Here is a 15,698-nt window from a genome sequence, read left to right on the forward strand (position 1 = left end):
TTCTTTACAAATTGAAGCCATTCCTCTCAAACCCTGCCACTGCTTTATCAACTAGGTTTATATGTTATTCTAAATTCTTTATTGTCATTTCAACAGTTTTTATAGCAATATTAATAGTGGTCACAAATCACCTTAACAAATATAATAATTAAAATGTTTGGCCCGGCCGGGCGTGGCTCAGCGGTTAAGCATTGACCTAGGATCCAGGCGATCAGGGTTCGAGTTCCGGTCAGGGCACATGCCCGGGTTGCGGGCTGCAGCCGATCAATGACTCTCTCATCATTGATGTTTCTAGCTCTCTCTCTCCCTCGCCTTTCCTCTCTCTGAAATCAATAAAGATATATTTAAAATAAATAAATAAATAAATAAATAAATAAATAAATAAATAAATGTTTGAAATATTTAGAGAATTACCAAAATGTGACACAGAGACGCAAGTGAACAGATGCTATTGGAAAAATGGCATCTGTAGATTTACTCAATGCAGAGTTCCCACAAGCCTTCAGGTTATAAAAAAAAATGCAATATCTGTGAAGTGCAATAAAACTAAGTATGCCTGAAAAATAAACTGTTCAGCTGCTCTTGCGTTCATGGTGAAGCCTATTTTGTAAAAAATTTAATTTTTCAATTACAGTTGATATTCAGTATTATGTTGTATTCATTTCAGGTGTTCAGCATAGTAGACAGTCATGTAAATTACAAAGTGATCTCCCCAATATTTCAAGTACCCATCTGGCATCATACTTGTTATTACAATATTACTGATTTTATTCCCTATGCTGTACTTTACATGCTATGACTATTTGTAACTACCAATTTGTGCTTCCTTTTTTTAAAAAAAATATATCTCTTAATTTCAGAGGGAGGAAGGGAGAGGGGGAGAGAGAGGTAGAAACATCATTGATGAGAGAGTCATTGATCAGCTGCCCCCTGCACGCCCCCAATTGGGGATCGAGTCCTCAACCTGGGCATGTGCTCTGACTGGGAATCAAACCTTGATCTTCTGGATCCTCGGTCGATGCTCAACTGCTGAGCCACTCCGGCCGGGCCCAATTTATACTTCTTAATCCCTTCCCCTTTTTCACCACCACCTGCACAACACTCAGTTTGTTTTCTCTACCTCTCAGTCTGTTTCTTTTTTTGTTCTTTAGATTTTGCGTACAAGTGAAATTGTATACTATTTATTTTACTTAGCATAATGCCCTCTAGGTCCATTCATGTTGTTGCAAATGGTAAGGTTTCATTCTTTTTTATGGTCAGGTAATATTCCTGTGTGTGTGTGTGTGTACCACAACTTTTTTTATCCACTGTCTGTCTAGAGGCATTTGGGTTGCTTCCATATCCTGGCTATTGTAAATAATACTGCAGTGAACATACGGGTGCTCTCTCTTTGAATTAGTGTTTTGGATTTCTTTAGATATATACCCAGAAGTGGAATCTCTGGGTCATAGGCAGTTCCATTTTTAATTTTTGAGGACCCTCTATACTGTTTTCCATAGTGGCTGCACCAATTTCCATTCTCAACAGTACACATAGGTTCCTATTTCTCTACGTTCTTGCCAACACTTTGTTGACTTATTGATGACAGCTATTCTGGCAGGTGTGAGGTGATGTCTCATTGTGGTTTTTAATTTGCATCTCTCTGATGATCAGTGAGGTTGAGCGTCTTTTCATATATCTATTAGCCATCTGTATGGCCTCTTTGGAGAAGTGTCTTTTCATGTCCTCTGCCCATTTTTTAATTGGATTGTTTGTTTTTTTTGGTGTTGAGTTGTATGAGGTCTTTATAAATTTTGGATATTAACTTCTTACTGAATGTATTATTCACTAGTGTATTATTGTGAATATCTTCTCCCATTCAGTAGTTTTTTTTTATTGATGGTTTCCTTTGCTGTGCAAAAACTTTTTAGTTTGATGGAGTCCTATTCGCAATCCCTATCAAGATACCAGTGGGATTTTTCACAGAATAAGAACAAAACAAACCATAAAATTTGCTTATTTTTTCTTGTTTCCCTTGCCCTAAGAGATATATCAGAAAAAAAATTGCTAAGAATAATGTCAGAGAGTGTATTGCCTATGTTTTCTCCTAGGGGTTTTGTGGTTTCAGGTCTTACATTTAAGTCTTTAATTGAGCTTATAAGAATAAGAAGGTGGTCTAGTTTTATTTTTTTGCATGTATGTCTCCAATTTTCCCAACACCATTTATTGAACAGACTGTCTTTATCCCTTTGTATGTTCTTACCTCCTTTGTCATATATTAATTGAGCGGATTTATTTCTGGGCGCTCTATTCTGTTTTATTGATCTATGTGTCTTTTTATTCCAGTACCATGCTGTTTTGATTACTATAGCCTTGTAGTATAGTTTGATATCAAGTAGTGTGGTACCTCCAAGCTTTGTTCTTTCTCAAGATTGCTGTGGCTAATCCAGGTCTTTTGTGGCTCTATATAAATTTTTGGATTATTTTTCCTTGTTCTGTGAAAAATGCCATTGGTATCTTGATAGGGATTGCATTGAATCTTTAAATTGCTTTGGGCAGCATTTACTGTTTTTTGTTTTGTTTAAAATATTACAGATGTCCCTTTTTCTCCCCATTGACCCATTCCACCTCGTCCCATCCCCCAGTATTGACATTTTAATGATGTTAATTCTTCCTATTCATGAGCACTGTATATACTTTTGTTTATTTGTATCTTCTTAAGTTTCTCTCTTCAATATCTTATAATTTTCTGAGTACCAGTCTTTTACCTCCTTGTTTAAGTTTATTCCTAGGTATTTTTTATTGATGCAATTGCAAATGGGATTGTTTTCTCATTTTCTCTTTCTGATAGTTCACTATTGGTGTACAAAAATGCAACCAATTTCTGTATATTTATCTTGTATTCTGCTACTTTACTGAATTCATTTATCAGTTCTAGTAGTTTTTGGTGGAATATTTATGGTTCTCTATAGTATCATGTCATCTGCAAATAATGACAGTTTTACTTTCTCCTTTCCAGTTTGGATGCCTTTTATTTCTTCTTCTCTGATTGTGTGGCTGGGATTTCTAATAGTGTATTAAATAAGAGTGGTGAAAGCGAACAGTCCTATCTATTATGTTGAGGTATTTCTCTCTATTCCCACTTTGCTGAGAGTTTTTATCATAAATGGGTGCTGGATTTTGTTGAATGTGTTTTCTGTATCTACTGATATGGTCATATGATTTTTTTTAATCCTCACCCGGGGAAATGTTTATTGAGTTTTGGGGACAGAGAGATGAGAAACATCAATCAGTTGCCTCTGGTAAGCACCCCGACCATGGATAGAAACCACAACCTAGGTATATGTCCTGACTGGGAATCAAATCCGCAACCTTTTGGTGTACACTATGACGCTCCAACCAACTGAGTTACCTGGCTAGGGCCATATGATTTTTAGCCTTCATTTTGTTTATGTCATATATCATGTTAACTGATTTGCGGATATTGAACCAACTTTGCATCCCAGGAATAAATCTCAGTTGATCATGGTGTATGATCTTTTTAATGTATTGCTGAATTTGGTTTGCTAATATTTTGTTGAGGATTTTCGTATCTGTGTTCATGAAGGATATTGGCCTATAATTTTCTTTCTTTGTAATGTCTTTATTTGGTTTTGGAATCAGGATAATGCTGGCCTTGTAAAATGAACTGGGAGTTTTCTCTCCTGTTGGAAATTTTGGGAATAGTTTGAGAAAGATAGGTGTTAATTCTTCCTTGATAAAATTTACCAGTGAAACTAACTGGTCCAGGACTTTTATTATATGGAAGTGTGAGAGGTCTCCCCCCCCCCCCCAAGGTTTTTATTGCCTTTGGTCCACAGTTGGTATTTCACATTATCTCTTGGTCCCAGGGCTCCTGAGTAGGGCTGGTCCCAGGGAGCACCTCCTGGTGGGGGTACATATGCAGTACTTGTCCAGGGGAAAGGGGACAAATATGGAAGCAGGTGTATGTCTGTGTGTGTGTCTAGCTTTGCCTCAACCACTCAGAACTCCATTGTTCTGTCTGGGCCTCAGTTTCCTGGGAGGGTCCTGAGGAAATCCATTCCCTCAGGATGCCTGAAATATCCGGGAGCTGTGACCTGGCCTTCTCCTGGGGGAGTTCCTTCCCAGCAATCCCCTCCATCATCCTTACCCCATTCCTCTTGGGGGAAAAAAATTACTTTTGTTAAAACTTCCTGAAATCTCTGTGGGTACAGAAACCACAAACTGATCAGTAGAGAAACGGGAAGAGGGGTAGAAGCAACCAGAAGCCATTTGTGTCCAGTTTCCCTCCCTGTACAGGTCTCTTCTTCCCCCCTGCAGCTTGGCCCAAAGCCTGTTGGGAACTTTGCTACCTGGATCTGACCTGGCCGGGACTCCTACCCTACATGCATCTGGATCTGGCCTTCATAGACCTTCAGCTGGAAGCACTTGAACATACAGAAAAACAAGATGAAAACACATAAAAACTCGAAATTTCAGATGGGGCAATGTGGAGAGACAGCCAGCAAGGGGGACCTCACAGACATGGTGTTGTCACACTCGTTGGTCCCTAAGTTGGTATCATAGATATACTGCTGGGTCCTGGGAGCCATCCTACCCACCTGACTGGCACACTTGGTGCCCATTTGCAAGCTGATTGTTGAGTGGTCCATGGGTGGCAAGATACAGTACTTGGGATTGTACAGATACCTTCTTGTGCCATATGCTGTCATGCCTGACTGGCTGGCACACTTGTTAGTGCCCATTTGGAGACCAATGACAGACTGGTCCGCCTTCATGGTGGTGTCACTGAAGTTCTGCTCCTATTTCTTTGAGTACTTGATCCTGATGTCCACATCACTCTGCAGCCCCTTTGTCTTGGCCTTCCCTGCCAGAGCCTGAAGAGACCCCTGCACTTGTGTCATGTTTCCATTCTCAAACATGTCATTGGCTTCAAATAGGTCCATGGAGTTCATGTTGTAGCTGACCATGGCCTCAATGAAGTTGGAGAGGTTTTCTAGCTGGTGCCAGTTTTGCATGGAGCGTTTGATCTTGGGAACTGAACCCAGCTGCAGCTTATTCATGAGTGTGCACAGGATAATTCCTTCAGACCCTTCTGCAAGTTGAAACCGAGAGACAGGCCTCTGAGTCACTCGATCCAGCTGCAGAGTTCTGCCTTCTTTTAAGGGTCATATTTGGACAGGAGCTGGTTCTTGACCTTGGCTGAAAGCCCGTACAAGGGCCCCTTGTTGAACTGTGTGGAGCTGGTGGCGACAGCGGGGTGGATGGCCTGGCAGGTACCTGTGGGAGTTTTTTGATTACTGCTTCAATTTTGTTGGTTGTAATTGGTCTGTTTAGATTTTCTGTTTCTTGATTTAGTCTTGGAGGTTGTATGTTTCTAGAAATTTATCCATTTGGCAAAGCCTATTTTGTAAAGGCCTTAGACCTGCCATCTTTTTCCTTCTCTGTTGTCCAGGGAACTAGCTCCTGATCCTGGCCTTTTCTGCCTAGTCAGGCAGCTTACCTACACGGGTTGACCTTTTTATGCCTTTTTCCCCTTGTCTGTTTATATGGCAGCCTGAAACTTAAGTAAACTTGGAAGGCTTGCTGAGGCAGTGGTTTATTTTATTTACATAATGCAGTCTGTGTCCTGAGGGCTTGTGTCCTGAGGGCCTGGTCTCCTCTGGCCTTGCCAGAGCCTGCTGCCCCAGGAGCAGCTCTTTCCAAGGGAATAGATGGTATGAAGTGTCCCTCCTGGTAACTCAGCCTTGACTGACTGTACACGAGTACTATTCAAACAGCGCAACACCCTCAGAGTGCTGCCAGCTGTGGCTGTGGCCTTTTCCCTTTACTTGTTGTGGTCACACATGTGCCAGTGGCTCCCTGTCTGGGATCGACTTTAGAAGGGTTAGTACCACTGCATCTGTGGCTGAGGTAGGTCAGCCATGATTTCCCACATAGTTATCGGTATCCTCATTCTTGACCCAGTAATTTATCAGTTCGAGTTCTTCTTCTCAAGTTAAATGGAAGATGGAGTTTTATTGTATGAACAAAGGAATTAATTTCTTGCTCTGCATATGTTTTCTAGTGGCCCTGATACTGTGGTGAGGTGGATGCCTTTGCCCTTGGGGTTGGGACAGTGGCCAGTGGGAAATGCATACTGAGTTTCCTGAGCTTCATTCTTGCTTGCTCTCTTCAAACCTCTGTGACCATATTATCTTTTATTAATCTTCTCCCATCTGCTTTTTTTGGTTCTTTTTTTATGTGCCATTGTTTCTCAGGGTTTCCTTCAGAGGCCCTGTTCTTTCATGTTCTCCCTTGGGCTGCCTTACCTTTTCTCTTTTTCATTTTGCTTCTGCCTCCTGGAAGGCATCTTAGCACAGTGCATCCTCGGTTGCTTGGTGGTAGTGCTGTGAGCTTCTGGAAGGCACTTAGGCCTAGCTTCTTCAAAGAAGCCAACCCTGCAGATGTCATATCTTTTCTCCTGCCGCTGTGCTGTCCTTTTCTGCTTTCTGTTCCCCCAAGACCATAAGCACCAAGGGTTCGGTCATCTGATTTCCTCACCCCAGCTGTCCTGTTTCCATGGCTCATAGTGGTGCCTTTGTCCCTCATGCCCTTCTTGGGGCTGCAAACTTCTGCTTCTCCTCCAGGACTTCCTATAAGGCCAGGGGCACATTGGGTGGTTTGTGGTTGGGTCTACTCTCCCCTGTGGGTAGTGTTAGTGAGGCTGCGCTCTCTAGTGGTATGAAATGTGTGCCTCTGCCATTGTGGGTAGCCTTGGGATGTTTCTATGCTTTGGTTAGAGTTGTGGAAATAAAATGTGACTGTCATGCATGTGCTCAACACACAGTAAGTGGGTCTCAAGGGCTTTCAGCTTCCAGCACTAACCTTTTGCTGTGTTTTTATAATTAAGAAACCGAAAACAAAGTGCTAACCAGATTTAGACCCTTGGTGATTCTCTGGCTGTAATTTTGCTTGAGACCTGTTGAGATTCACTGTAATGCATCCTATATGTTGGTGAGTGCTAGGAGAACACATGAGGATTTGAGCCCTAACTGCCGGAGGTGTCTGGACTAGTCCTGAGGACACTTTGGAATTCCAGTCATACCTTGAACAGAATCAAGTCTGTCCTCAGGAAGCAGGCTAGGAAAGTTACTTCGTAAAAAGAGGCTCTTCCTGTAAATAGCTGTTGTGCAAATGTGCACTACAAAATATTTCTCTTCCCTTTATTACCTAAGTAGGACATCTATTATAAACTAGTGAAAATTTTTTGAGAGCATAGATTCTGGGAGAAAACCTACTCTGAAAGTCATTCAGAAATGACCATAGTGGAATATTAAAGGGGAGAAGTATTTAAGTTTTTCCTCCCCCTTTGCCCTAGCAGTCTCACCAGATTAATCAGTGGGTAGTTGTACAGGAGAGCATGTGATAGTGACATTGACTGTGACCCTGGGGTGGGGTACAGACAGGAGAGACTATTAGATGTTTCTTTTTGGAAGTCTGATTTCAGTTTTACTTAAAAAAACAAACCTCGTTTATGGGGGTCTGTGGTTACTGTTCTATTGCTAATATGATCACATTACCTATGCTAGAGAAAAGAAGGTGTACCAGAAGTCAGCAGTGTATTTAGGTGGTCCCTTCTTATTGGGGAGCATTTTGAAAACCACCAAATCTCCCCCCACGTGGATACATGAAGTCTTGGATCCTCAGAGCAGCCCTGTGACGTTGGGAGAGGAGAGGACGGAATTGGCCTCCATGCTCTTGAAAACACACCCCTCTGTGGTGGAGTTTCTGGTAATGGTCAGTGTCTCACATTCAGGATTCAGAACAATGACTGTGTCTGTGCCCTCTCCTGGGAGGGGTCTGACCCGGGCTAGGCCATATCGGCTTTAGGATTGCTTGTTGGCATCTTGTAGGGCTACTCTTCATTTTCTTGTTTTGCCCCAGACCCTTGAAACTGATCCTGAATTTTCTGAAGGATACCAGAAGAACAAAACATCTTGTGGCTATTAATCCTTTAAAATAAAAAGTTTTACGTGGGAGCCATAATAGGTTTCTACATTTTTCAGTGTTTTCATCAAAGACAGTGTTTTCCTTGCCTTTGGCTCTCTTCCCACAGTTCCATTTTCTTTAGTTACAGAGGTTGGTAGTTTCAGAGGCTTTTACTCAGGACTCAGTGCTTGGGCAGAGTCGTTTGAAGAGAACCCACTGGGCCCTTGGCTCCCACACTCGAGCCTCCAGGAGTTGTTGGCAGCCTCTCCCCCAGAGGCATTGTGTGTAGACTGTTGACTTCTGAGAGGACTCCTTTCCTTAAATAAACTTGTCCCTGCCCTGGCTGGTGTGACTCAGTTGGTTGGGCGTCCTCCTGGGTACCTAGGGGTTGCTGGTTTGATGCCTGGTCAGGGCACATGCCCGGATTGTGGGCCTGATTCCCAGTGCCAGTCATACAGGAGGCAGCTGATCAATGTGTTGCCCTCACATCGATGTTTTCTCGTCTTCGTCGCTTCTAAAAATCTATTTTTAAAAAAAATCTTAAAAACAACAATTTGTCCCCTCAGTAATGCTGGGCCCACAGCTTTTTTGTCCCGTTTTGAGTTCTAGTTGTACCTGTGCTGTAGTTTGTCTTCTGCACTGTCCGCTCTGTTATAGTCTCTCTCCTGTCTGCCCTGTGACACAGACACACTCCAGACCAGACCCCTCCTGGGGAGCTGCCTGGTGTCTATATTTGTCGACTCGAGACTGTAAGTTTGGGGAGTGCTTTTTAAGCCTCCATCACTGGGATTGCCATTACAGAACTTTGGAACTCAGTTTACCTATGTACTGTGATTTATTGGCTTCTCTCAAGCTGGTTATCCTGCACTGAGCCTGGCTCCCTTAAATAGCACTGACCCTCTAGGAAACCAAGACCGTTAGAGACATGGTCTCAGATTTGCTTGGGATTGTTAGGCTCTGAGGTCTTGGACGGTCACGTCAAGACCAGACAGGAGTGATGCCACACAATGATTGTTCTAAAGCCTTTTTGTGACTGGCCTGAGTTGGCACATGTTAAATATTTCATAAATTTTAGGCCCCGAGGACTGTGGGCTCTACCTCTTCATGAAGAATTTTTTTGAAGTGTTTTACCTAAAAAGTTGAGGAACATTTCACGTTGTATAGTTCATAGTATCTCTGTGTATATTAATGTGAAGTGCCCATTTCAGATTATTTAACATCCCAGTCATCTGGGTGTCCTCCTGGGGCAGAGCCCAGTTAGAAACTCTGGGATTGAGGTCTCAGGACCTGCTCCAAATGGAGGCAAGAGAAGATTCAGTCGAAAAATTAGTGGGGATGGTCCTGTGTGTCTCTTATTTTATGCTTCTAGCATGTTTTCTGTCCCTCTCGCCGCTCCCCTTCAGGGGGTACCACCTTCTTCAAAGAACCTTGAGTCACCCCCTTTCTCACATAACTTTATTCCTTCTGTTCCCTCTTTCCCTGTAATCTCAGCTCTTTCTCTCTCTTTTTAAAATATGTCTTTATTGATTTCAGAGAGAGGGAGAGAGAGAGAGATGGAAACATCAGTGATGAGAGAGTCATTGATCAGGTGTCTCCTGCACCCCTCCACTGGGGATCGAGCCTGCATCCTGGGCATGTGCCCTGACCAGGAATTGAACCACAATCTACTAGATCATATAGGTCGATGCTCAACCGCTGAGCCATGCCGGCTGGGCCATGTAATCTTAGCTCCTGAGGCCTGTTTCAGTCATGCTCGTGCCTGGGGCCTTCAGAGTTTGCTAAATCTGTTTGGTCCAAATTGTTGTCTATTTAAAACAAATAAAAAATAACTTTTTGGCCCGGCCAGGCGTGGCTCAGCAGTTGAGCATCGACCTAGGATCCAGGCGATCGGGGTTCGATTCCCGGTCAGGGCACATGCCCGGGTTATGGGCTCGATCAGTGACTCTCTCATCATTGATGTTTCTATCTCTCTCTCTCCCTCTCCTTTCCTCTCTCTGAAATCATTAAAAGATATATTTAAACAAACAAACAAACAAAAATAACTTTTTGGTTGGGAGGTTGTAGGTAGAGTCTGGGGTAAACAGGATTTGGAATTAGCAGGGAATAGAACTACTACCAAGATTGAGTTCTATGTTTTCACTTCCATAGTTCTCAGTAGAATCAATTCAGACATCTCCCCAGCAGTTTAAAGAAGCATTTAACCCTGGCTGGTGTGGCTTAGTTGGTTGAGTGTCATCCTGTGCACCAAAAGGTCACTGGTTTGATTCCAGGGCACATACCCAGGTTGCGGGTTCCGTCCCTGGTCAGGGTGTATATAGGAGGCAGCCTTGATGTTTCTCTCTCACATCAATGTCGCTCTCCCCCTCCCTCCCTCTCCCCTCTCCCTTCTCTCTAAAATCAGTAAAAACATATTTTAAAAAAAGCATTCAATATCTGATACCTTATTGTGGCTCAAGAGAGTGTGGTTAAATAGAAATTACCACCAGTAAGGCTACCCCCATTTTTTCTACAATGAGCTAGTTAAAGTGTAGGTATCCAAACATAATGGCTATGCTATTGCTTTCTTTTCTTGAAAGGGCAGTTCTTTTGTGCAGTTAACTGTAGAAATCTTTTTTTGTTTTGTTAATTGTCACTGGAGGATATTTTTCCATTGACTTTTTTTTTAGAATGAGTGGAAGGGAGGGAGGGGGAGAGAGAGAGAGAGAGAGAGAGAGAGAGAGAGAGAGAGAGAGAAACATTAATGTGAAAGAGATACATCGATTGGTTGCCTCCTACACTGGCCCCAACTGGGCTGGGGATCGATCCTACAACCCAGGTATGTGCCCTTGACTGGGAATCGAAACTGTGACCCTTCGGTACACCCTGGCTGACACTCTAACCACAGAGCCTCACCGGCCAGGGTGAACTTTAGAAATCTTATCTTTAAGAGTTATACTATGTAGTATCTTTTAGGAAAAGTAGGTTTTCCTAATTACTGAAGTAGTTTATGCACATTGAACAAAACTTAAGTGTATCAGTTTGCCATGACTTCTGTAACAAAGTCCCTCATACTGGGCAGCCTAAACAGCAGAAATTTCTTCTCCCACAGTCCTGGAGGCCAGAAGCCAGAGACCAAGGTCTCAGCTGAGCTGGTTAGTTCTGGTGCTATGAAGAATCTGTCCAGGCCTCTTTCCCAGGCCTGCTGATCTGCTGGCAATCTTTTATGTTCCTTTGTTTGTAGAGCATCACCCCATCTCTGCCTCCATCTTTACATGTTATTCTCTGTGTGTCTGTGTCCAAATTTCCCCTTCTTATAAGGAAACCAGACGTACTGGGTAAGGACCCACCCTGTAATGATCTCATCTTGACTATATCTGCAATGACCCTATTTCCAAATAAGGCCACATTCTGAGGTACTGGGGGTTAGAAGGATCCCAGTATATATTTTTGGGGGATACAATTCAACTAATAACACTTAGTAAAGGAAGTTTAGTATAAAGAAAATAAAAATATGTGTAATCTGCTTGGCCAGTGTGGCTCAGTTTGTTGAGTGTCGTGCCATGCACCAAAAGGTCACCAGTTCGATTCCTGGTCAGGGCATATGCCCAGGTTATGGGCTTGATCCCCCAGTTTCTACCTCTTTCTAAAAAACAAAATCAATGAAAACATTAAAAAAAAAAAAAAAAAGTATAATCCCACCAATCAAATTTAAACACCTAAGTTGAAATTTTTCAGTGTTACATATTTTCCACAAAATAAGGATCAAGGATCACGCCGGACATAGTTTCATATTCTGCATTTTAAAACTTAACATTAATTTCCCATGACATTAATCTTCAGAATGTAGCTTTTAATGGTTTTGTAATATATATATAAATTTATAATGTTCCTGATAAAATTTTAATTTTTGCATTGCCTGGAGAAGGGACTTTGTGCACTTGGCACCTTGGTTTCTTTTCTATCTTAGTGGGAGCACACAAGGCATCAGCACAGTAGGTGCTTTATGAGGGTGAGCAGAGATCACTTGAGCTTGTCTGTGTGAACTTGAGGTCAGAGACAGCGTGAAAAGAAAGTCTGGAGGTTGTAGGAACATCATGAGGTGGGGTACCTGGGCAACCAGCTGCATGGGGCGCCAGGGCCTGCCGTTTTCTAGGCTGTTCCTGAGGGGGGCCTGCCTGGGAAGGGATTTTCTTTGTTATATAAATTAGTAGTTGTTTATTGGGGCCCTCTCCTGGGACCTCAGTTCTCCCTGGGAACTGACCCAGTACTGTGAGCCTGTCCTGCTACACACTTTGTTTTTCTGGCAGAAGGATCCCTTAAAAAACAAAACAAAATTATTTTTTAGAGTAGTTTTAGGTTCACAGCAAAGTTGAGCAGAACTACAGAGATTTTTCCATATATATCCCCATCCCCAAGCTTCCCCATTATCAACAATCCCCCACCGGAGTGGTACATTTTTTTTATAGTCGACGAACATTGTCAGCCAAAGCCCACTGTTTACATTAGGGTTCATTCTAGGTGGTGTACATTTTAAGGTTCATTGTACAGAATAGTTTCACTGCCCTAAAAATCCTCTGTGATCCACCTATTCATCTTGTCCCTTTAATTCCTGGCAGCTTCTGATCTTTTTACTGTCTTCATCATTTTGCCCTTTCCAAAATGTCATATGGTTGGAATCCTACAGTATTTAGCCTTTTCATACTGGCCTCCATGTATTTAGCCTTTTCATACTGGCCTCCATGTTTTTTCATGGCTTGACAGCTTAATTTTTATTAATTTTTTGTGCTGAATAACATTCCATCATCTGGATCTTCTACAGTTTATACATTCACCTACAAAAGTGCATCTTGGATCACTTTTAATGGTCTCTCTGATTTTCTCTAATGGAGAAACAATAAAAAAGCCAGTTGCTGACCTCTGAACTCAGTTCTGACCTCTCTATGAACTGTCTGGAAGAGAAGGGGCTATTCCCTCCCAAAGCTTGTGTGCTGTGTTTTGCCCTCCAGTTAGTTCCAAGAGCCCTGGACTGTAACAGGAGGACATTGCTCAGGAATGATGCAGTCCTTAAGGAACACCTGCAACACCTTGCATGGAAACAGTTCCCACATTTACACACTGCAAAGTTGGTGATGGGAGAGAGCGAGGAAGGGAGAAGGATGGCCTTAGGCTGTAGTCTCTCTGGGGTGTCTGAGAGGTGCATACCCAGTCCAGAGACCTGTTAGGTCCTCACTGGGATTCCTTGGGAAATGTATGCCGCTCTGTCCAGCCAATGTGCCTTTGCCCACACCACTTAATTTTTCTTTCAAAGACTAGACCAGTAATTCTTAACCTGGATTTATTTTTAAATTTTTATTTATTTTTATCCCCCCCCCCCCCCCTCCAATTTTCAGGTACTTTATTGTTAAAACAGGTCACAACCACTGAGCCTCTGGCCTGTTCTGCCAACGTATAAGCTATAAATGCTTGCTGGGCAGCTCAAGGGCACTCTAAATAGAATGTTTGAAAATTGAATAAAAATCCATATAAAAAAATATTCAAAGTTTCCATAGGAACACAGGTAAGTGTGACCTCATCGCCTAAGCCTCCCACATTGTTCCATCCGTGCCAGCTTTAGAACACTTAGAATGTATTGGGGTTTTTAGCTGTTTCAGATGTTATCAGATTCTTCAAATACAGTGGAACCTTGGTTTTCAAACTTTTAATTCATTCCAGAGGCTGTTTGAGAAGCGATTTGTTCGAAAATAGAATTATTTTTTCCCATTAGAAATAAGGTAAATTGAATTAATCCTCTCCGGACCCACAAATGATTCCCTTTTTTAACCTTTCTTATATACAGCACATGTCTAATGTACTGTTTAATCTATAAATAAACACTTCTTTTTCCAGATTTATCGAACAGTCCCCTACTAGCCTTAAAGAATCACTTTCAGCACTCTTCCAGGGGTGCAGCATCTTCAATTTTCCACATATCACTGCCTTGGAAATTTTGTCACTGGCTAAATCAACACAGTTTTTCTACCTCTTCAGTTGCCAGTGATCCTTGTTTCATTAGCACTCTTAGCAACATTAGCACCCTTGATGGCCTCTTTTTGTTTTAAAGTTGTGCTAATTGTTGATTTTGCCAGCAACAAAAGCTTTCTCTCCTTTGTTTTTGCCTGAGAGACGCGTTTTTGTCAGGCTGAAGTATCAGCTTAAAAGGGTTGTCAGGTGGAAAACCCGAAGTTTGGTTGACAACTCAGAGACATTTTTCTTGTGAACAACTTGGTGGAGAACCATATTGTTCGGGATGGGAGACATTTGAGAACTGAAGTTTGATTGTGCAATTTAATTTTTTTCACTAACTCAGCACATACAGTGCCATGACTCTTTCTAATCATTTTTGAGAGTAAGCTCTGCACACTGATTCAGCAACAGGATTGCTGCTTAGCTGCCTGTGCCGCATCTCTCCCCGCCCCCCAGCGGAATCCTACCTGGTAGAGTATATATCCAGAGGCGAAGAACTGTGCCCTGGGCTGGTAGACAGCTTGGAATGACTTGGAACCAGTGCATTCAGCCTGTGCTGCAGCCTCTAGGCTTTTCTTGTCACACACAACACATGATTCTGGATTCTTTTCATTTTGACATTCAGGATACAGTACTGGGTCTGGGTACTACAAAAAGAGGCTGTAAAATTTGAAATAGTGTGCCTTATCCTTGCTAGGCAAAAGGGACAAAGTCCTGGTCATGCCTCAGCCTGAGGCAAACAGGCCTCTTGTGTACCCTTTTCCCATCCCATTGGCTAACTGGACACACTCTGCTGTTTTTCACACATCTTAGTTGGAGGGGGCTACATTTCCTTTTCCTAAAGAAGTAATATGGACAGCTGAAAGTCTACCTGGTGGGGGCAGGCCTGCCTCTGTGCTCCTGACATGGAACAACACTGTATTGGGCATCTGGAGTTAACCCAGGGAGACGGTCAGAAAGCCGACACTTCTTTGGGAGAAATTCTCAGATTTTGTATATGTACATCTTTTCTCTCTCCTCATCTAGTTGACAGCTTTTATGGTGGGGTCCAGGGAGTGGGCCACACAAATTAAAGGGTATTATCTGGGTGAAGTATTGACAGGTTCTGTGATAGAAGTGATCTCTCCTGTCTCGGGCCCTGCCCTCACACTTTTTCATCCCTGGAACTTTAAAAAAAATTTTTTTAAACTGATGGAGTGGGACAACACATCTATTTGTTGTTCTGTTTATGCATTCATTGGTTGATTCTTGTGTGTGTCCTGACTGGGGATTGAACCTACAACCTTGGCTTGTCAGAGCGACACTCTAACCAACTGAGCTACAAGCCAGGGCTTAGGAACTTTTGGGGCTGTAAATACGGAGGAGTCCAAAGAATTTTTGTCTATATTTTTGTCTTTATCTGTTGATAAAATGTTTATTTACTAATAGGAATATGTAGTTGGAATATGAAAGAGTATCTGAATAGCTTCTTGACATAATTTTGGAGGTTTTCTTTGATATGATAGCAAAACTCGACAGATGATCACTTGGAGAAAGGTCAGTGGCAGCCTGGAATCTCCATAGAGTCATGGATTTTGCTTTTCAATTACATTTAAACCCACTATCCTTCCTTGCACTGTGAGATGATCTTTTACAACTGTGTTTGATTCGCTGAGTTATTTAGATCTTACAAATGCTCATGTACTTATTTTACTATTTTTTGTTTTCTGTTGCTACCCCTCTCATTAGAAGAGCCTTTAAGCCAT

The 15,698-nt window shown here is 42.3% G+C and overlaps 1 protein-coding gene and 1 pseudogene across 2 annotated transcripts in view; one reads left to right on the forward strand and one right to left on the reverse strand.

Annotated features, from left to right (window-relative positions):
- Nucleotides 1-15,698, forward strand: part of ANKRD11 (ankyrin repeat domain 11) — a 203,551-nt gene that overhangs the window by 84,556 nt on the left and 103,297 nt on the right. The gene's annotated exons all lie outside the window — the stretch shown is intronic.
- On the reverse strand, nt 4,476-6,327 carry LOC107543392 (calponin-2 pseudogene; annotated as a pseudogene).

Source organism: Miniopterus natalensis, chromosome 18 (assembly GCF_054644295.1).
Source record: "Miniopterus natalensis isolate mMinNat1 chromosome 18, mMinNat1.hap1, whole genome shotgun sequence".
In the NCBI taxonomy this organism is placed as follows: Eukaryota; Metazoa; Chordata; class Mammalia; order Chiroptera; family Miniopteridae; genus Miniopterus; species Miniopterus natalensis.